Source organism: Leopardus geoffroyi, chromosome C2 (genome assembly GCF_018350155.1).
Source record: "Leopardus geoffroyi isolate Oge1 chromosome C2, O.geoffroyi_Oge1_pat1.0, whole genome shotgun sequence".
NCBI classification, from domain to species: domain Eukaryota; kingdom Metazoa; phylum Chordata; class Mammalia; order Carnivora; family Felidae; genus Leopardus; species Leopardus geoffroyi.
This window is the reverse complement of record NC_059333.1, coordinates 115493167-115515863: the sequence shown is the minus strand read 5'-3', so window position 1 is coordinate 115515863 and position 22697 is coordinate 115493167. Positions and strand designations below refer to the sequence as shown.

General features: G+C 38.0%; 1 pseudogene; it reads left to right on the top strand.

Moving 5' to 3' along the window:
- The first annotated feature begins 18286 nt into the window (after window positions 1–18286).
- LOC123610389 lies at window positions 18287–19692 on the top strand (annotated as a pseudogene).
- Window positions 19693–22697: the final 3005 nt, after the last annotated feature.

Here is a 22697-nt window from a genome sequence, read left to right as displayed (position 1 = left end):
TAATAGCACTGCTAGGAATTGATCCAAGGGATATAGGAGTGCTGATGCATAGGGGCACTTGTACCCCAATGTTTATAGCAGCACTTTCAACAATAGCCAAAGTATGGAAAGAGCCTAAATGTCCATCAACTGATGAATGGATAAAGAAATTGTGGTTTGTATATACAATGGAATACTACATGGCAATGAGAAAGAATGAAATATGGCCTTTTGTAGCAACGTGGATGGAACTGGAGAGTGTGATGCTAAGTGAAATAAGTCATACAGAGAAAGACAGATACCATGTGTTTTCACTCTTATGTGGATCCTGAGAAACTTAACAGAAGTCTATGGGGGAGGGGAAGAAAAAAAAAAAGACGTTAGAGAGGGAGGGAGCCAAAGCATAAGAGACTCTTAAAAACTGAGAACAAACTGAGGGTTGGTGGGGGGTGGGAGGGCGGGAAGGGTGGTGATGGGTATTGAGGAGGGCGCCTGTTGGGATGAGCACTTGGTGTTCTATGGAAACCAATTTGACAATAAATTTCATATTTAAAAAAACAGTTAAAGGACAAAAGTATTAAAAATAACTACAGCTTCGGGATGCTTGGGTGGCTCAGTTGGTTAAGGGTCCGACTTTGGCTCAGGTCATGATCTCATGGTTCGTGGGTTTGAGCCCTGCATTGGGCTCTGTGCTGACAGCTCAGAGCCTGGAGCCTGTTTCAGATTCTGTCTCCCTCTCTCTCTGCCCCTCCCCCCTCGCGCTCTGTCTCCCTGTCTCAAAAATAAACATTAAAAAAATTAAAAATAACTACAGCTACAATAATTTGGTAATGCATACACACTATAAAAAGAGGTAAATTGTGGCATCAAAAACATATAAGGTGGGGAGTAAGAGAGAAGAGTTTTTGTATGCTATTGAATTTACATTCTTATCACTGTAAAATACACTGTTATATCATCTAGAAGACATCTTATGTAAGCTTCTGGTAACCACAAAGTAAAATTCTTTAGTATACATGAAAGATAAAGAGAAAGAACCAAAGCACACCACTTGAGAAGTCAGGAACTTGCAGAGGAAAACAGCAAGAGAGGAAGAAAGGAGCAAGGGAACTATAATACAGCAGGAAAATATAAGATGGCTTCAGTAAGTACCTACCTATCAATAATTACTCTAAATGTAAATGGAGTAAATAAGACATAAAATGGATAAAAGAACAAAACTAACCATATGCTGCCTATAAGAGGCTCACTTCCACTTTTAAGGACACACACAAGTTCAAAGTGAAGGAATGGAAAAAGATATTCTATGCAAATGGAAACCATTTAACCCAAAATGGATTACAGATTTAAATGTAAGACCTGAAACCATAAAATTCCTCGAAGAAAACATAGGGTAAACCCTCCTTGACATTGGTGTTGGCAATGATTTTTTGGATATGACACAGCCACAAAAGCAAAATAAGTAAGTGAGACTACATCAAGCTAAAAAACTTGTGTAGAGCAAAAGGAATAACCAACAAAATGAAAAGGCAACCTACGGAATGGGGGAAAATATTTGCAAACCATCTACCTGATAAGGGGTTAATATATACAAGGAACTCATACAACTTAATATCAAAAAAAAAAAAAAAAAAAAAGGCAATCCAATTAGGCTGAGAACCTGAATAGACATTTTCCAAAGACATACAAAAGGCTAACTGGTACATGAAAAGATATTCAGTATCACCAGTCATTAGGGAAATGCAAATTGAAACCACATGACATATTACCTCATACCTGTTACAATGTCTATTACCAAAAAGACAAGAGATAACAAGGGTTGATAAGGATATGGAAAAAAAAGGGAATGCTTGGGCACTACTTGTGGGAATGGAAATTTGGTGCAGCCACTATAGAAAATAGAATGGAGTCCTCAAAAAATCTAAAAAAGAACTACCAGAACTACCATATGATCCACTAATCCCACTTCACGGTATATGTCCAAAGAAAATGAAATCAAGATCTCAAAGAAATATCTGCACTCCCATGCTTACTGCAGCATTATTCACAATAGCTGAGACATGGAAACAACTTAGGTGTCCATCTATACGTGAACAGCTAAAGAAGATGTGAGATACATATAGGGTGTGTGTGTATAATATACATATATGTGTGTAACATATGTATATGCGTGTGTATATATGTACATACACATACATACATATACACTGGAATATCATTCAGCCTTGAGAAAGAAGGCAATCCTGCCATCTATGACAACATAGATAATCCTTGAGGGCATTATACTAAGTGAAATAAGTCATACAGAAAAAGACAAATACTGTATGATATCACTTCACATGCAGAATCCAAAAAAGCCAAACTCCTAAAAACAGCAGAATAATGGTTGCCAGGTGCTGGGGGGGGGGGGGCGGGAAATGGGGAGATGTTAGTCAAAAGGTACAAACTTCCAGCTATAAGATGAATTAGTTCTGGGGATCTAACATAGAGCATGGTGACCATAGTTAACAACACTGTACCATGTACTTGAAAGCTGTTAAGAGAGTAAGCCTTAAATGTTCTCAGCACAAAAAAAAAACAACAAAAAAAAAGGTAATTACGTAAGGTAATGGAGGTGTTAACTAATTCTATGGTGGTAATCATTTCACAATACATGTATGTATCAAATCAGCAGGTTGTACACCTTAAACTTACACAATGTTTATGTTATTATATCTCAATAAAACGGAGAGGGAAAAAATAAAAAATATGTGGCCTTTATAGATGCTGTGATATTTTCAACTGCATGTGTCACAATACTTTGAGGCAATATATACTTTCCCTCAAAAAACTGAAGCCACTGAAATGGGACCATAAGCAGTATTCTACCACTTAGGAAAGAAAGAATTTGCAGGAAACGATATGAAGTTCAGACTACCTCTAATTACAGAGGACATCTCCTTTCATTCAACTAGTGACATGCAGAAAATTATGATTGGAAGTCACATTAGGAATAGCAAATATATGCAACCTTCCAAATTAAAAACCATCTTAAAAGCAACATTTACTAAATAGTGCAGCTAATATAAATACATGACAATATTTTAAAGATCATGCACTTACACTTTACACTTCTTTCCCCTTTTCTTCACAACTGTATTTCGTGATTAAAATACCAAGCCATTTTTCTGTAATGAGTAGAAATGAGTCATAATAGCATCTTGAAAATTTTGGCAGCATATAGGCTACTGTCAGAAATTCCTTAGGCAAAGCTTTTGGGAGACTCTCTTGCATTTCATTGTCACAAAATCCATTATATCAGGACAGATCTCAGCCTGCCTGAGTAACATCGATCTGAGGGTTATAATTTTGTCATAAAAATTTATTCTCACGTGAACTTAGCATAAAAGGTCTCCGTCCAGAAAACAGGAATTGAAATAGATATATTATCACTTGAACTGCTTTTTTGCTCACTTATCCTTCAATTACAAGCCTTAAGTTCACTGATGTCAAGAGAGGTTAAACCAGAAAAAAAATGTAAAACAATTTTTGAAATATGTGAGGGAAATTTGACACTTAACGTTCCAAATGCATTATCATTGCCATGGTATCACTGAAGTGTGCTATTGATTCATTTTACATTGTGGATTAAAGGCTTAAAAGACTACTCATGAAACAAAGAAAAAATCCACATGTATCATTTCATATATAAAAGAAATTGCAAGAACTCTGGTTTTTTTCATTTAAAAAGTCTCCAATTTCTTCTTTTTAAACATCTGCTTTGTAAAATGTAAATTTTAAGAGGTAATTAAATTTTATGAGGCCGGGACAGGGGAAGTGAGAAGGGTAAGTTTTGAGACTTGCAATCACACTGGCAGCAATGATTGTATGAAAACTAACACTTGCACAGCACTGGATAATTTACAAATTGTCCTCACATGCATGTCTTCATGCAATCACAGCAACTCTAAGAGACTGGGTCGTGGGGAGGCTATCATTATCCCCATTCTATAGATTAGAAACCATGGTTCAAAGTACTTAAGTGACTTGCATACATAAAGGTGCAAATTGAAACCAGATCTTCACACTTCAAAATTCAAATTCTTTAAATTATACCATCATGCCCAATGGTCATACTTCTCTCAAGACAAAGAGAAAAAGAGGTTATCTAATTTGTGAGTCATCAATTTAGGTCCCAATTCTTGAACCTTGCTATGAAGTTATATCATCCTAATGACCCACCAGACACTCTACTGGATGGTCTAGACCAGAGATTCTCACACTTGAACATGAACAGGAATCACCTGGGAAGATTAAACCTGCTGGACCTCTCCACCAGAGTTTCTGAAACAATAGGTCTGGGGTGGAGCACAAGAATTTTCATTTTTAACAAGTTCTCAAGTAATGCTGATGTTGCTGGTCCAGAAGCCACACTTTGAGAACCATTGACAGAGAATAATTCTAAATTTGCCTTCTATTTTTCAATGGTTGGGTTTTTTTTCCCAAGAATTTTAGTGACCTTTATTGAACTGTGCAGTTTATTTGCAAAAGTAATTTGCTCATAGGTTTTATCTTCAATTAAAATTGTAGGCAAAACAAATAGACGACACAGGGATAATAGTTCCATTTCAATTCCTATCTTTTATAAAAATATTTGTAAATAACAAAACCAAGCATTTAAACACAGTTACTTATTTCAAATACCTAACACATTAAAACAGTTTAAAAATATACATAAATAAGTATACCAAAGGGTCCCTACTTTGAAATTTTGTTGATTCTACAGATTTTAAGATAACTGGCATTTATTTTTTATTATTTATATTTATATTTTATATCAGTTTATTGACTTTTTAAATGTCTTCAGTTTTTATGTTAAATGTCATATTCAAATCCATTTTTAGAACATAAAAAATGTGACTTCCAGGGTGCCTGGGTGGCTCAGTAGGTTAAGCGGCTGACTATGGCTCAGGTCATGATCTCAAAGTTCATGAGTTACAACCCAGCATTGGGCTCCGCGTGCTGTAAGGGGAGATTCTCTCTCTCTCTATCTATCTCTGTCTCTCCGCTTGGGATTCTCTTTCTCCCAATCTTTCTACCTCTCCCCCACTTGCGTGTGCGCACTCTCTCTCTCCTAAAATAAATAAACTTAAAAACTGTGACTTCCCCTGAGGCCCAAGGAAACTGGCTTGGAAACCACTGTAAGAATTCCTTTGGCAATAAGCAGTAGCTTTCTTAATAGTAAAACTGAGCAAATTCTGAGAAGTATCTGCAGAAGTATTTTTGGAGTTTGGAGCATTTGTTCAATGAAGACTAAGGGAAGGATTCCAGCTGATACGATTCTCTGGCTGTCACACAAAAAGTTTAGGCAGGGTAATGGGATAATCTGAGGACTTTCTTATGTTCAGGAATCCCTTGATGTTGCCACTTGACAAAGCTCACTTACATCTCCAATTAAATTTTTACAAAAGCAGAGAAATGAAGAAAGGTAAAGAACATGTGTCTGGTCGTTTTGGTAGAAGACTAGAAAGAAAAGTGTCAAGAAGAAAAAAGTAACAAAATCAGATTTTCCCTAGCTTCTTCCACAAACTCCCATCCTCTCCCAGGATTATTTAAATATTCTGTCTCTAAGCCTCATCTTAATCCAACTGTCCATTGTATTCTGTCTACAAAAAGTAGATTTTTGTAGTAGAAAGCAAGTCTTCGAGATGAGTCACCTTTGCTCAGGCTTTAGTCCGTGATTCTTGCATGTCCAGTATATTCTTATTCACCTATTTTTTATGAACTTTATGGAAGTTAAATATCTATTATTCCTTTACCTTACTCGAAAACAAATATGCTTCTGATATACATTTTGAAAGACTACATAAGAATACAGCAGCAACACTTAATTGTACAATGGATGTAATGGAACATTCACGGACTATGATGAAGTCACTCATTGGCAGGTTTGAACAGGCTTCACCACTTACTAGCCATGGCCTATCTGGGAAATTTGGTTAATGATACCTGTGTCACAAGACTATTGTGAAGAGTTAAAAAGAACTGTATAAAGCATAAGAGGGACCAACTGTTCTGGTTGGCTCAGAAATGAGGGGTTTCCCAGGACAAGACACTTTCAGTGCTGAAACCAAGACAGTCCTGGGAAAACTGGGACTTCACTGAGTTGCAATGAAATATTTCTCAAGCAAAAATAAATAAATATTAGGACTCCTCCTCTCTCCTTCTAATTTTCTAAAAATTATTTTCACCAGATGAAATATAAATTAATATTTATTACTAGTTATCACTTCGCTGTTAGGTGTTAAATACTTTATGTGGGTTGTATCAGTTATTCTTTAAATGAACTCTTGGAGCTAAATGCCATTTTAATCGCTTCCATCTTGACAGATGCCAAAATGGAGGCACAGAGTAGCTAAACGTCCTACTCAAGGTCATAGAGCCAATGAATAGTAGAGTAGCCATTCAAACCCAAGCAGTCAGATTTTCAAATGCGCACACTGAACTCTTTCTGCTCAGTGTGGCCCTCGGATGAGCAGCAGCATCACCTGGGACTTAGTGAAGGAAAGTGAAGTTAAAGTAGAACTTGCATCTCTAGAAGTAAGTTTAAATACACTAAGTGAACTTGAAACTGAAACAATGCTTTCTTATAGCACAGAGTTCAGGGGGTTTTCCTCAAAATATACCTGCTTAGAACATCACCAAGACTATACTTTCTTTCTAATACAAATGCATCACAAAGCAGGAAGGGCAGAGACCAAAGTATCAAAGCATTCTGAAAGGAAACTTTGAACTGATCTACTTTTTGTGCTGTTCAAGTTCCTGGCTTTCACATAAAACTGAAAATAGGAGGGAAATTCATAATTAGAATACTTACGTTTAGCACAGATTTAGAGTTTTGAATACAAATATAAATTAACAAGTATTTAATGTTCTTTTCAAAAACAGGATCTTAGCAGTGATAGTCTATCAAGCACTCTTACCGAAAGCTGAAAGCACAGCAATAAAATCTCATTCCCGGCTGAAACCAGACACACAAAGTCAGAAGTGATGAAGTCATTATCGTTTGCTAGATTAAAAACACTCAGTCTCAATAACAACTGAGACCCAGTTCAAAATAACAGCTTCAGTCTATCAGAGTAAATATTTTATGTGCCAAAATATGTTGGGTACACAGTCTGTACCAAATTATGTGTTTAATTAGCTGCATTTCATCAGATGCCTTTATACCAAGGCTATCTCTTCTATATGACATAATTTTTTCCATATAAAGTGAATAAAATAGTCACTGGAAACAAATGCAGTTAGGAAATAAGACTATAATTCTACCTTCAAAATTCCTCAGTTTAAATCTAAAGATTTCTCTCATTGTGTTTTTTTAATAATGCATAAATATCTTATTTTTTCATTAAATTTAAATTGAATTTTTAAGGCTTTAGCTTCAGGTATCACAACTGACATATTAGGCTATATTAGAAGGAAACTACATTTCTGGAGCTCCACGCCAGGGACTTTAATCATTATTTTATTTAATCTCCCAACAATGCTATAAAACAAGTATAATTAACCACCATATAAAGGAGGAAATCAAGACTCAAAGAATCTAAGAAAATCACCCATGATTTTCACCAGAGTGGCTGCATCAGGACTTGAACCCATGTATGAGACCCAAGCACACAGCATTCCAAAAATGACCACAAGTCCTTGTGGCACATCATTCAAGGCCCTAGAACTGGAAGTGAACTGCTCCCTGTGACAGTTTAAGGACAAAATAGACTCACAAGGAATGAATAAACAAACGGAAGGTTTAATGTTCCACCCAGTCACCTTAGCCCCCTGCCTCCACGACACCACAGCCCATGGTAAAGTAAATAGTTATAACTCTGCCCTAGTGATGAAAGAGGTGCTGGAATAGATATGCAATGGCTGTACAAAGTACAAGTCTACCCAGGAGCTGGCCAGCATCATCCAACAAGCCAGGGACAGCAATTCCCCAGCACAGGTAACACAACGGCTTGGACCCAAGTGCATGGACTTAAGTATGTCTGGCTGCCCCAAAGAGCAAGCCACCAGGCTCTCCTCTTTATGGGTTCCACTGCATCAGTGGCTCTTATCCAGAGATGCCAGGCATTCCAGAAACTGAGCTTCCCATTCACAAGTAAGCCACCCAGCCTCTCCAAGGACACTGCTAAATGTCAGTCACCCACCTCTTTGGCAAACATAACGTCTGAACCTACAGTCAACCTCAATCCCACAATCAAGTTGCCTGCTCTTAAGGTTTGCAGAGTTTAACTAACTTCTCAGACATTTGGTGACCAGGGAGGAATAAGATCACATTTTAAAATGGCATTTACTTGGGAAGCCCAGTCTCCAAAAAGAATGTGTCCTAGGAACCCTTATCAAAATTGATCCCCCAATTCAAATTTATTACTCGGATGTGGTCCCCTCATGGGGCCTTTCCAAAAGGTTCCAGTGCACACGAGAACTCTCTCTCAACTCCTCTCTCTCTTACTCGGATGTGGTCCCCTCATGGGGCCTTTCCAAAAGGTTCCAGTGCACACGAGAACTCTCTCTCAACTCCTCCTCTCTCTCAACTGCCCCAAGTTTGAGTTACTGCCTTGGCAAAATTCCCCTTGTGGAGGGTTGTTACCAAGCATACATCAATATTCCTCAAAATCAGCCACTATTGCATATACTTCTTGTTTATTCCCCCACAGCGCCTAACACATCTATGACATATAAAAGGACAAGACCAATCCTGGCGGGCTGCTTCAGCAAGGCCTCCTGGGATGGCAACGCCTAGCTGGAGTAACCACAGTCCAGAATATGATGTGCAGAAATGTGACGAGGACTAAACAAGCACTGCTAAATGAACACATGTCAGTCAGATTCAGTAGGGCCTGACTTGCTTCCACATAAAATTGCCAACCTATTCATCTACAACGGGCCGATAGGGGTTTGGAGGGAAATGGAGAAAGCAGAGTAGATACAGCTGGGGTACACAGACAGCATCCATCCCAAGCAGTAGTTAAAGAGGCAGAAATTCAAACAGACTGGGAGAATACATGTCGGAAGATCATGCTAAGTCTCAACTTTATGCATTTTGGACTAGCAAGTAACATGGAAGAAACAAAATTGGCAATATGCTCCCAGTAGCCAACTCTCAGTTTCATCACTGCTCTTTCCCTTTATTCAAAACAATAAGGTGTCTCTGCTCTTCTACCTCAGAGAAACCTGGCAATTAGGGGGTGGGGGCAGTAAATGGCCCAAGGGTAAATTTAATGACCCTAGAGGGTCAGGTGCTTTCAGTGAGCACTTTCTAATAAATACATTCTCTATGCACCCACATCCTTGTCTCAGGCTCTGGTTTTAGGGGAACCCAAACTAAGAGGGAAATCAAGACAGGAGAAATTGCCAACTCACCCTGAAGAGCTGAAAAAGTGGCTTTTGTGAATTATTTATTTACCATCCAAAATTATCCTTAAGGCCATAAGTATCTATTTGCCAGAAACCTTTTGTAGACTGTGAACAGAAGTTACCTATGTCAGTAACCTGTGATTCAACTGAGGAAATTAATAAAACCGTTTCTTTGGTCAAACAGAAAATGCTAAAGAACTCCAGGGCTGATACTGTCACTATTAAAGATGATAAAGTTGATGACATCATGACACAGGTTCTAAAAAGCAGCCTAAACCTATAAAGCTATGCATAGTTACCAATAACAAGATTATTGTTATATTTAATATTTTCATAGACTTTTTATTAGATTGTTTAGAACGATTTTGGGTTCACAGCAAAACTGGACAGAAAATACAGAGTTCCCATATACCCCCTGCCCCACACATGCACAGCCTGCCCCACCAATATCTCACACTATGGTGGTATATTTATTACAATCAATGAATCAACACTGATAACCGTCTATCATTCAAAGTCCATATATACATTAAGTTTCACTCTTGGGGTTGTACATTCCATGGGTTTTAAATTTAATTTTAAATTGCAAAATGGTATAAAAAATTCATTCTTCCCCCAAGAAGTCATAGTATGCACTCAAAAAATAGAGTGCATACCCATGGAACTAGTTAAAAGTCCTCAGAATAAAGACCTAGGAATCTTACACAACCCACCAATTGGTTCTTGAAACATGGCAGAAATGTGGATCAAGATGGATAAAGAATATGCTCATAGAGAAGTACAAAATCGCATGGTCATTCCCAGCAGCACAACTGAACCATCGTAAATCCTCATACATTGAATCCAGGAACTATTTAAGTACTCTATGTGAATGGAATATGAGTTGACATAAAATTAAGACAACTGAAGCCAGACTAGCAGAATGGTTGTTAGTAACTTGGAAGAAATGACAGTAGATAATGATGGAGTACTCTTTTAATAAATGACCCATTGCCAATGGTCCCAATGCCTCCTGATGAGTGGGAAAACACACATTCAGAACTCTAAGTGGAAAAAAAATGATTCAGAACAGCAAAATTCCTGGGGCGTCTGGGTAGCTCATTGGGTTAAGCATCTGACTCTTGATCTCGGCTCAGGTCATGATCTTGTGGTTGGTGAGATCAAGCCCCATGTTGGGCTCTACACTGACAGTATGGAGCCTGCTTGGAATTCTCTCCCTCCCTCTCTGTCCTTCCCATGCTTGCATGAGCACATGCTCTCTCTCTCTCTCTCTTTTTCAAAATAAATAAACTTAAAAAAAAAAAGAAGAGCAAAATTCTGAATATGAAGTTATTTCAGGAATAACAGTGTATTGTGACTATTGGAATTTTTACGTGTGTACAATTATATGTGCAGGTGTTTTAAAACCTATCTAATTAAATCTAAAAGAGCCTTTTTAAAAATATGGAATAAAAATCTTAGGGATAAAAAAGTCTTAATCTAATTAGTAGCTTTTTTTCCTTTCTTAGTGACACATTTGATGGCATCTTAAATTCAGTAAAATATGACAAGTGCTTACAAAATTGTGGGAAGGTCTGGGGGAGCAAAGGTAAGGGAAAATCACCACTGGCTTTCAGAGGTCAAAAGGTTTAAGGAATCACAGAAAACCTCTGCTGATGATCTCAGCTATAGGTAGCACCAAAGCAAGTGATTCTAAAAAGAATGCCCAGAAATCAAAATAAAACCTCATGCCTGCCACTGCCCTTACTTGTCCCCCTGCTGACAGTTAGAGTGGACTCCCATGATAGGATGTGCTCTTATAAGAAGACACTAGAGGAGCCCCTATGTGGCTTAGCCGGTTAAGCATCCAATTCTTGATTTCAGCTCAGGTCTTGATCTCAAAGTTCATGGGTTTGCTGTCAATGCAGAGTCTGCTTAGGATTCTCTCTCCCTCTTTCTGCCCCTCCCCTGTTCACGTTCCCTCAGTGCTCTCTCTCAAAATAAATAAATAAACATTAAAAAAAAAAAAAGACACTGGAGAGCTTGTATCTTTTCTCTGCCTACCACGTGAAGGCACAGTGAGAAGGCAGCAAGACAGGCAAAGAGCCCTCACCAGAACCCAATCACACTGGCATGCTAGTCTCAGGCTCCCATCCTCTACAACTGTGAGAAATAAATTCCTATTGTTTAAGCCACCCAGTATGATATCTTGTTATGGTAGCCCAAGCTAACTAATAAACTAGGCTTCTTCCCTAAAATGCAGTTCAATCAGCACCTTTAATATCACATAGATGAAGAGGATGATAGTGGTTTAATAATAAACAATCTGCACAATTATTTGTGGATTTGTGATACATAGGATTATCATTCTCAATTCTTCACTCACTCCTTAATAAAGTTATACATCCATACTCTTTCCCACATGACTCTGCAGTGCCTCCTACTGCACTGTGGGCAGTGCAACCTACTGCAGTTACATATGGCCATGTGATTTGAATGGGACAATGGAATTTACTAGATGTGATGCAAGCAGAAATTTTAAATGTTTATTTTTTTTATTTTAACTTTATTTATTTTTGAGAGAAAGAGACAGAGTATGAGCAGGGGAGGGGCAGAAAGAGAGAGGGATATATAGAATCTGAAGCAGGCTCCAGGCTCTGAGCTGTCAGCACAGAGCCCAATGAGGGGCTTGAACCCACGAACCATAAGACCATGACCTGAGCTAAAATCGGACGCTTAACCAACTGAGCCATTCAGGCACCCCGCAAGCATAAGTTTTAAATATGTTTGTGTGGTTTGCCTGCCTACTTATACTTCTGTTGTCTGCAATAAGAAAGGCATGCCCCAGACAGCCATTGGCCCTGGGGAAGCAGACAGGAACCCAGCCCACAGCCCAGAGCCAAGGCCAGGCAATCTTAGAACCCAGCTGAGCCACAGACAACCCACAGACCTAGGAGGGAGAAAATGAGTGTTTATTATTGTATACCCTCAGGATTTTGACATTGTTTATTATACAGCAAAAATTACTTCAAGGATTAAATATATAGCTAAAACAGTGCTTGGCACATATTAACCATAATTATTTCAGGAATCTTGTAAATTACATAGCATGATGTAAGCAATATATATGTGAGCAATATATTCAAGAGTCTTTGTTTAAAGATAATAGCAGATATGAAAGCAGGCCTTCAATATGTAAAAAATTTTACATTTTACATTTTCTATATCAAATAATACCTAATTCGAGCACCAGATATTAGGGCTAGCAAGAAGTCTAATAGCTGTCCTTTTTCCATCCTCATCCCTTTCTTGCATGATACAAAACCCCCAGGACTTATATGGTTCCAAACAGAGGGGGAAGACCAGACTTCCAGACAACTTGTGAAAGTAAACAGATTTCAAAAAATATTTTGTACCTTTCTGAAACACCTAAGACCTCAAACTATATAAGTAATACATGCTCTCTATATTGCTGGAATCTGAGGGAGTAAATGTCACCCATTGTCTTAATTTATATTTATATTCCTAATTACTTAAATTAGAATTAGAATTAAGAGGATTTTACAGGGCTATTTGGAAGTAATAGTGGTTTAAAAAAAATGGAGATGGTCTATCACCATTTTAATTTAATGTATCCTTAAAAAATGTAATCAGAGTAGTGTAAAAAGACAGAAGAGGATTTGTCTTAAGTGATATACAACAAGTTTGTGCATATGCAATTAAGTATACATCAGAATAAGTATATAGAAAACCATTCAAAGAATAGCATCATTCTTTGAAGGGCAATTTGGCAATACTTATCGAGAGCTATAAAGTTTTTATGTCCATGGACCTTGTAATCTCATTCTTAAAACAAATCTAAATCAATAAATCAAAAGACGAAAGATATATTTATGAAGATGTTATATTCATCTCTAATTGTGAAAAGTAAAAATAACCTAAACATAAGAGAGCTTTGGTAATGTAATTTGGTATGTAATTTTTAAGAATATTATACAATATATTAAAAATAAGCATTGTAGAATCATAAAAATCAACAAAAAGAATCAAAATAAGTACACTCAAAATAAATGTGTGGTTAAAAAAAAACCCACAGCATAAAAATAATGTAATTGCATGTGGCAGCAGATTGAAAATGGAACACAAAGAGTTTGGGTGTAATATTTTGCATGCTAGATTTATATTTCTATTCTAAACACCTTTTGTAATAATAAAACGATGAGAAAAATTATATGTTAATGTGTGCTAAAAAACGATGGTCCCTAAAAACAGTACCAAAAGGTGGGTGGATCCATTTCCAGATCCTACTAGAAGGTGAACAGGCAACTGTTATGGACTCTCACTCTCAAGACCAACCAAAGACACCAAGAAAGGTATGAGAAATCCCTGAGATGAAGACAGAGGGCTATTTTGAACTGATGTGAGAGGGAAAGACTGGCATAGGCAAACACAAGAGGTGCCCAGTAGAGTATAAAAAAGATAGAAAATAGAATAAAATAGAAAAGGTACTGTTGGGGAATGCCTGGGTGGCTCAGTCGGTTAAGCGTCTGATTCTTGATCTCGGCTCAGGTCATGATCTCACCGGTTCAGGAGTTGGAGCCTCACATTGGGCTATGTACTATCAGTGCGGAGGCTGCCTGGGATTCTCTCTCTCCCTCTCTCTCTGTCCCTCCCCTGTTCACACACACACTTTCTCAGAACAAATAAATAAACTTGAAAGAAAGAAAGAAAGAAAGAAAGAAAGAAAGAAAGAAAGAAAGAAAGAAAGAAAGGAAGAAAAGAAAGAAAGAAAGACAAACTACTGTTGGGATAAAGAATACCCACCCTACACCTATAGCAAATCAGATTTGGTTCAAGTTATCTCAAAAACAAAGGCATATCACAGGCAGAAGCTACTGTGATGTGGTGTGAAAAGGAAGTAATGACTCTGGTTAAGTTGCTATGCTTAAGGAGGATCCCCACCTAAAGCTGCTCTTGCCTGAGGGACAAAGAGCAAAGCCCCACATCAAGTTCTTCTGTTAGGGTGAGGAGATATTGACTCAGTTTTTCACTGCCTGGGCCTCTCCACACCAAGGCTTATGCATATACCCCATTGCTCACCCCCTGAGCTAACAGGTGACAGAAACAGGGGTATGACCTTCCCCTATATGTTTTGCTTGACAGGAAAAACAAGCCCATAAATCAAAAGAATAAGATATTTGAGAAGTACAACTACCTGGATTTTAGATTCCACCAGAAGCACAAACATACACATCAACAAATTTAAATCAGCTTAATGAAATATTTTTAAAGGAAAGAATGTATCACTATGATTAAAAATATATTAAAAGGGTGAAGCAGGGGGGAGCCTGGGTGGCTCAATCAGTGACTCTTCGTTTTGGCTCAGATGTCACAGTTCGTGAGTGAAAAAGAACACTACTGAGAAATGAAAGGCAAAGAAGGACTAGAAAGAGAAGTGCTAAAATCCAAATTACAAAAATAGAAGAAATTTTAAAAGAGGATTAAATATTTGAAGATGTAGATAAATGTTTGATTTTCTTAAAGATAATAGGCCTAAGATGGAAAGAGCCTACAGAGTGACAAGAAGGAGAAAGAAAGAAAGATCCACACCACATTATACAATTAAAAATAAGAAAGACAGGGGCCCCTGGGTGGGGCCTCAAGTTAGGCTCAGCACTGAGCAAGGAGCCTGCTTGGGCTTCTCTCTCTCCCTCTCTGCCCCTCCTCCACTCATTCTCTGTCTCAAAATAAATAAGCAACTAAAAAAAAAAAGAATAAAAGGGGCACTGGCCCGGTGGCTTCCTCAGTTAAACATCAGACTTCAGCTCAGGTCATGATCTCACAGTTTGTGGGTTCAAGCCCCATGGCAGGCTCTTGTGCTGACACTTCAAAGCCTGGAGCCTGCTTTGGATTCTGTGTCTCCCTCTCTCTCTCTGCCCCTCCCTTGCTCATTCTCTGTCTCTCTCTCTCTCTCAAAAAGCTAAATAAACATTTTTTTAATTAAATTAACAAAAAAAGTAAGAAAGATAAAGAAAAAAAACCATAAAAGCTATCCAAAAGAAAAAGCTTATCACATCAAAGAAATAAAAATCAAATTACTCAGAAGCAACACTGCCCTAGCAACTATGTAAATAGAATTTCCAAAGTACCGAAGAAAAATCCTTAGAATTCAGGATTTTATATCCAGCCCCAAAATAAATCAAATCTAAAGGATTTCTCAGAAATATAAGGCCTCAAAAGGTTTGCTATGCAAAGATCCATGATGAAAACAGGGTGGGGATATGCTTAAAGAAGAGGACAAACAAATATAAGAGACGCTGCAAGTGATAAGTGAATAAAAGAGATCAAATATCTTGGTTGCAATCCTAAAGTTGGTTGCTATATTAAAAAGAGGGCAAGAAAGAAATCTGTAATCAAAATAAAAGAAGAAACATTCTAATAAAACCATATTCAAAAGCTTAGATGCTATAAGTGTGTTGAGAGTTAGGTTCTCACGAGGGATGTAAAGAACTCAAACTAGTTCACCAACCTAGCTGGTCTCTTGTCAGTTCTTGACAAGAGAAGTTTCTTGCACCTAAGTATCAATCACATCACTAAATATACCGCTTAGTTCAGGTAACAAGATGTTTACATAAAGATTTTCTCAATGAAAGGAATAGTACATGAGGTCCTTACCTCATTATGGATCAGTAACAATTCCCAGATGAGCATTTTGAGTAGGTTTAGCTATTAATTTAAAGGAGAAAAGATGAAGTGGGTGAAAAGAAATAGGAACAGAGAAAAAAAAAACAGAAATAATGACATATTTTGAACCCCAAATACATTAATAATTAGAATAAATAAATATTAACTAAATTTTAAAAGATAAAGTCACAGTTGGATTTTATAAAATCTAAAATATGCTGTTTATAAAAGATATTCCTAAAGCATAAGAACACATAAAAGTTAAAAGTAAAAGGATAGAAAATTAAATATGAAGCAAATTTAACCAAAAGAAAGTTGCTACAGCCATTATTAACAACATATAAATGTCAAAGTAAAACGTATTATTAAGGACGGAGAATTCAATTCACTATTTAATGCAATTATCCAAGAAGATAAAATAGTTTTAAATATGTAGTTACTAATAAAATTGCCTGAAAGTATATGAAGTAAATTTTATTGGAACTGCAGGAACAGAGTAATAAATCCACTATTTTAGAGAGGGATTTCAGCACACTACTCTCAATTATTGAGAAGTCAAAGAGAAAAAAAAATGACAAAGATATACAAGATCTGAATTACACAACTAAAAAACTTAACCTAAAGAACATTTGACACTTAGAATAAAAATATTATTCTCAAGTACAGATGACTAGTCATAAAAATTATCATGAATTAGGACATAAAGTCTCAATAATTTTATAAAAATAAGTATGCAATTAAATTAGACATTAATATACAAATACAAATTTTTAATTCCTACTTACTCAAAATTTATTTTTCAAAGCCCTGATAAATGACTTGTGGATTAAAATGACATCATAATGGAAATTTTAAAATGTCTAGAACTGAGGGGCCCCTGGTTGATTCAGTCCGTTAAGTGTTCAACTCTTGGTTTTGGCTCAGGTCATGAGCTCACTCACAGTTTATGAGTTCAAGGCCCTCATCAGGCTCTGTGCTGACAGTGCAGAGCCTGCTTGGGATTCTCTCTCTCTCTCTCTCTCGCTCTCGCTCTCGCTCTCTCTCTCTTCCTGCCCCTCCCCTGCTCATTTGAGCATGCTCTCTCTCTTTCCAAACAAATAAACTTAAAAAAATAAAATAAAGTATCTAGAACTGATTTAACTTTTTTTAATTCTATATCAAAATTTATGTGATGCAAAAAAAAGCAGTGATCTGAGGGAAATTTATAGCCTTAAACATGACTATTGAGGGAAAAAATTCAAAGCCTCAAAAATCAATGAATTAATTGTCCATCTTAAGAGATCAGAAAAGGAACAACAGGATAAAGGTAAAGAAAATACAAGAGATAAATGAAAACAAAGAATAGAGAAGACTAACAAAGCTAAAACGCCAAAATATGGCTATTTGGAAAAACAAAGTAAATAAACTTTGGCAAAATTAATCAAGATAAATAGAGAAAAGATACAAATGATTTTATAAATAAATAGAGGCAATTATTATAGGAAAAATAGGAGTTAAAATGATTTTAAAAGACTTCTAATTCCAAACAAGATGAAAAAATCAGATTGACTCATCTGCCAGAAACAAAACAAAAAAAAAACAAAAACAAAAAAGCAAATATATATGGAACAGTAGTTTTTAGATATTGGTCATTATGCAATAATTGACAGCAAATGATGCCAGAGAGAAGGGAAATTTGAGGGGAGTCCCACAATCACCCCATCAGCTTACTGTTTGGGAGAGATTTTAGACTTCAATTTAGTAAGAATCTGTAACACAAATTAGTGCAACCACTTTGTTAAAGAATTTGGCATTATATTATATAGTTGAAGATTTACATAGTCCGTAGCCTAGCAATTCATTCTGTTCCTAGGTATATCTCAATAGAAACTCTAACACATGTAGGACAGGATACATGTAAAAGACTGTCCATACAAGCACTGTTCACAATAGCAAAAACCTGAAAACATCACAAATATTTATTCACAGGAAAACTGCATGAATGAAGCATGCCATATATATACATATATATATGTATATATATACACACGTATATATATAGTAGAACTAATTAACTACACAGGGACTTGCTTGGCATAAGATAACTCCTAACAACAAGCTATTAAAGTGGAAAAATAAAGTCCCTAAAGAGTAAGTTGAGCATGATGTTCTTTCTGGAAAGTTAAAAATAACTAAAATAAAGGCTACATAAAAATAAGTAAAAATACAATTAATCTATCTGTATAAAAAGGAAAGTAACTTCCACTTCTGGGAGCATAGATGTATCTTTCCCTATTCTTCCCACTAAGTAGAACTAAAACCTCTGCTTTTAATATATAAGGCAAACATCATGCTGTACATGACATCCCCGTGACTTATTTTATAACTGTTAGTTTGTACTTTTGACCCCCTTCATCTATTTCACCCACCTAGGATATGCCTGGAGTATTGGTGACCCCAGCCAACAAAACTACACCCAGTGGCCTCCACCTGCTGGTACTTAAGAGGTTGTTATAGAATTTTCTCTTCACTACTCAATCGTATTTACTTACATTAGCCATCAGCAAAAGAAGAAATATCTTTTTCCGGAGACCAAGAGATATTTCACACAGTATAATTTTGACGGCTTCAGTTTCTTCATTCAGCTCATCCAGTCGCTAAACACATAGAAGCCAGGACTGTACCCGAATGGGGAGACAGCGGTAGAAGAATGAAGCTCAGATTCAGGGGATTCCTCAGGCTTGTCAGCTGGAGGGACATGACCTCCTCCTGCCTGCGAAGAGCTTAAAAATTGACATGACAACTGAAAACATAGCAGCTCCTGTTCATCAGGAAAACAGCAGTCAGCATGCCTATCCCTCACCTCTAGGTTATGGAGGTTTCCCAAAATCTGTAACTCTGTAAATAACGTGCCATGTCATGGTATTCCTGGCAACTGACCTCTTCGGAATGGAGATATGATCAACAGATGTCAGGGTTTATTACAACAGCTGCCCCGGAGGCACCTCTGAAACATTTTTGGTGGGCAGTGGTGGATGAATGCGATTAACAACTTGGTGGAGGCTGCCAAGAGGTGTAGACATGAAGCAACGTGGCTTACGGGGCCGTCTCCCTTCTCTGTCACTGGAAACACAATCAGCCAGAACTCATCAGAATGGTTTGCAAGCCTGTCCACAATTGGTGGGTCGCGGGGCAGGGAGGCTTATCTTCACTTCCGCAGGATGGATGGGGCTGGGGCTTCTCACGCAGCTGCCCGATGGGTCCCATGGAGGCAGCAGACAGAGATGGCAGAGGCCACTGAGGATACCGCCGTCCAGGTCCTGGACTGTACCGGTAATCTCTGCCGGGCCACGCTTCCTCCGGCCCAGTAGCCAGCGGCATCTGCTGGGGCAAAAAAAAAAAAAAGCGGGGCTGCGGCTTCTTCCCCGGGGGAGCCGTACTCCACACGTTCCCCCGCGGACTGAGTGCGCACCACGTGGCTGGATCCGCTGGAAGCTCTTCCGGTGCAAAGTTACTGCTCTGCGCCTGGCTCCGGTAACAGGACCCACCTGGGATCGATTTTCCCGTCAAACCGCATCACGCTGGAGCGCCACGGTGGAGCTGCCTCCGTGTGGAAACTGCTTTTCAAGCGCACAAAGAGCACCGCCTTTCATGGTTCCTTCTTCCTTGAGTTGAGGCCTGGGGATCTCGTGCCACAGCTGCTTCACAGCCTGGTGCAGGAACGCCTCTTCTTCCCTCGCCAGGAGGACGTTGGAGTCCCAGAGCAGCTGGTCTTCCATCTCAAAAATCGTCACATTCTATCAGGTGTGACGTGCTCATTGTGGCTTTCATTTGCATTTCCTTGATGATGAGTGATATTTAGCATCTTTTCATGTGTCTGTTGGTCAGCTGTATGTCTTCTTTGGAGAAATGTTTGTACATGTCTTCTGCCCATCTTTTCACTGAATTATTTGTGTTTTGGATGTCGAGTTGTAAAAGTTCTTTATATATTTTGGATAGTAACTGTTTATCAGCTATGTAATTTGCAAATATCCTCTCCCATTCAGTAGTTCCTTTAGTTTTGTTGGTTGTTTCCTGTGCTGTGCAGCTTTTTATTTACATGTAATCCCAATAGTTTAATTTTGCTTTTGTTTCCCTGGGCTCGGGAGACATATCTAGAAAGATGTTGCTACGTCCAATGTCTGAGGGATTACTGCCTATGCTCTCCACTAAAACTTTTATGGTTTCAAGCCTTACATTTAGGTCCTTAATCCATTTTAAGTTTATTTTTGTGTATGGCATAAGAAAGTAGTATGTTAAGTACACTGGAATTAAAAATTAAATAAATAAATAGATATATAAGTATATATATCACCAAGTAGTTCTTCATAGACTGAAACTTAAAAAAAAAAAATCTCGCCATGGCAGTTCAAGTGCAGGTTGCTGAGGTCAGCTTATATAGCATGGTGTACATCATGGTAACTATAGTCAATAATACTGTATTGCATATTTTTTTTAATTTTTTTAACGTTTATTTATTTTTGAGACAGAGAGATACAGCATGAACGGGGGAGGGGCAGAGAGAGAGGGAGACACAGAATCGGAAGCAGGCTCCAGGCTCTGAGCCATCAGCCCAGAGCCCGATGCAGGGCTCGAACTCGCGGACCGCGAGATCGTGATCTGAGCTGAAGTCGGACGCTTAACCGACTGAGCCACTCAGGCGCCCCTGTATTGCATATTTTAAAGTTGCCAAGACAGTGGATCTTAAAAGTCCTTACAAGAAAAAAAAAAAATGTTTTGCTACTATGTATGCTGACAGATGTTCACTAGACTTATTGCTGTCATTTCACAATATATGTAGAATCGTCATGTTGTATACCCGAAACTAACATAATGTTATATACCTCAAATTTATAAATTAAAAAAACCAAATATCAGAAGACCTGAAAAGTGGAGAGCCATCTAGGGATGTTGGGACCCACTGAAGGATATGCTGGTGAGCTTTCTGTGTTTTCTCTTTGCTTTATGTACACCAGACTTAAAGCTGAAGAAGTCAGCAACATAGAAACACCCATGGACACAGAGAAAAAAGCCCCAAACAAACGCCTCCTCTCCCTAGTCAAAGAGCCAGGAAAGGGACAGCCTAGCAAGACAGAGAACCTGTAGGCAAAAACTGCTCTATTCTAGCAAACACCCCAGAAAAACTATGGCCCAGCCCATGCCAGCAAAAACTAAGTGAACAGGCTTGACTTCTACCCCTCCACCACCACAATCCCACCACCCCCTCCACCACCACATGAGGCTATAACAAAGAACTCCAAACCACTAATGTGAAAGACAGTAGTGTGGGAAGCCAGGACTTTCATCTCCACCACACGGTAATGAAGTCCTCCCTGGGTTCAGTGGAGACAAGGTGGGGAACCTAGATTTCCCCTTCAACCTGGCAGTAACAGAGTGCTCTTTCTTTCCACTGTGGTGGTGTGAGAGGAAGCCTTGGGGAGATTCAGGACCTTCATCACCAATCAGCAGTAATGAGGCTACAGGGAGATCACATGAGGAGCAGCTGAGGTATCCATGCCCCTCTCTGCCAGGGGAGTATCACTGATGGCCTAGTAAGGAGCCAGAACTCCCAATCCTGCCCAGCAGTAACTAAAACTCCCACCCTTGGGTGTCAACAAAGGCCAGGTAGAGAACCTGGACTTCTACACCTACCTGGTAGTAATGAGGCAGGGCCCTCCCTTACTCTGCCACAGAGGTATCAGAGGAAGCCAAACAGAATAAAAGGTTTAAATAAAATCCAGAATCTCATAATACCCAAAATGTCCAGGTTTTATTTGAAAAATCACTTATCAGACCAAAAATCATGAAGATCTAAAGCTGAATTGAAAAGATAGTTATTTGAGGGGCACCTGTGTGGCTCAGTCAGTTCAATGTGCAACTTTAGCTCAGGTCATGATCTTGCAGTTCACGAGTTCGAGCCCCACATCAGGCTCTGTGCTGATACCTCAGAGCCTGGAGGCTGCTTCAGCTTCTGTGTCTCCCTCCTTCTCTGCCACTCCCCTGCTCATGCTCTGTCTCTCTCTCTCTCTCAAAAATAAACATTTTTTTAAAAAAGATAGTTATTTGAAAAGACAGAGATGATAGTAATGTTAGTATTATCTAGTAAAGATTTTAAAGCAGTTGTGATATAAAATGCATGTGCAAAATTATAAGCACATTTGAAACAAATGAAAAAATAAAAAGCCTCAGTAAAAAAACATAGTATAAGCAAAGAAGGTAGGAAGAACAGCCAATGGAAATTTTAAAACTCAAAAATTTTTTAATTAAATAAAAACCTCACTGGATTGGATCAATAGCAGAATGGATGGACAAATAAAAAGTAGAATAAAATAAGTAGAAACTAACGAATCTAAACAATAGGAAAAAAATCAACCAAAAATATCAACAGAACTTTAGATACCAATCTGCAAAATCTCTTCCAACAAGAATGCATACAATAGAAAGGAAAAGGAGATTTTCCAATTCATTTATGAGGCCAGTATTAGCCTGATACCAAAACTACAGGCAGTACTAAAATAGAAATCTATAGGCCAAGATCCCTAATGAACATAGATGCAAAATCCTTAAAACAAAATATTTTAATAAAATCCTTAAAATAAAAATAAAATATCAGCAACTAGAATTAAACAGTATATAAAAAG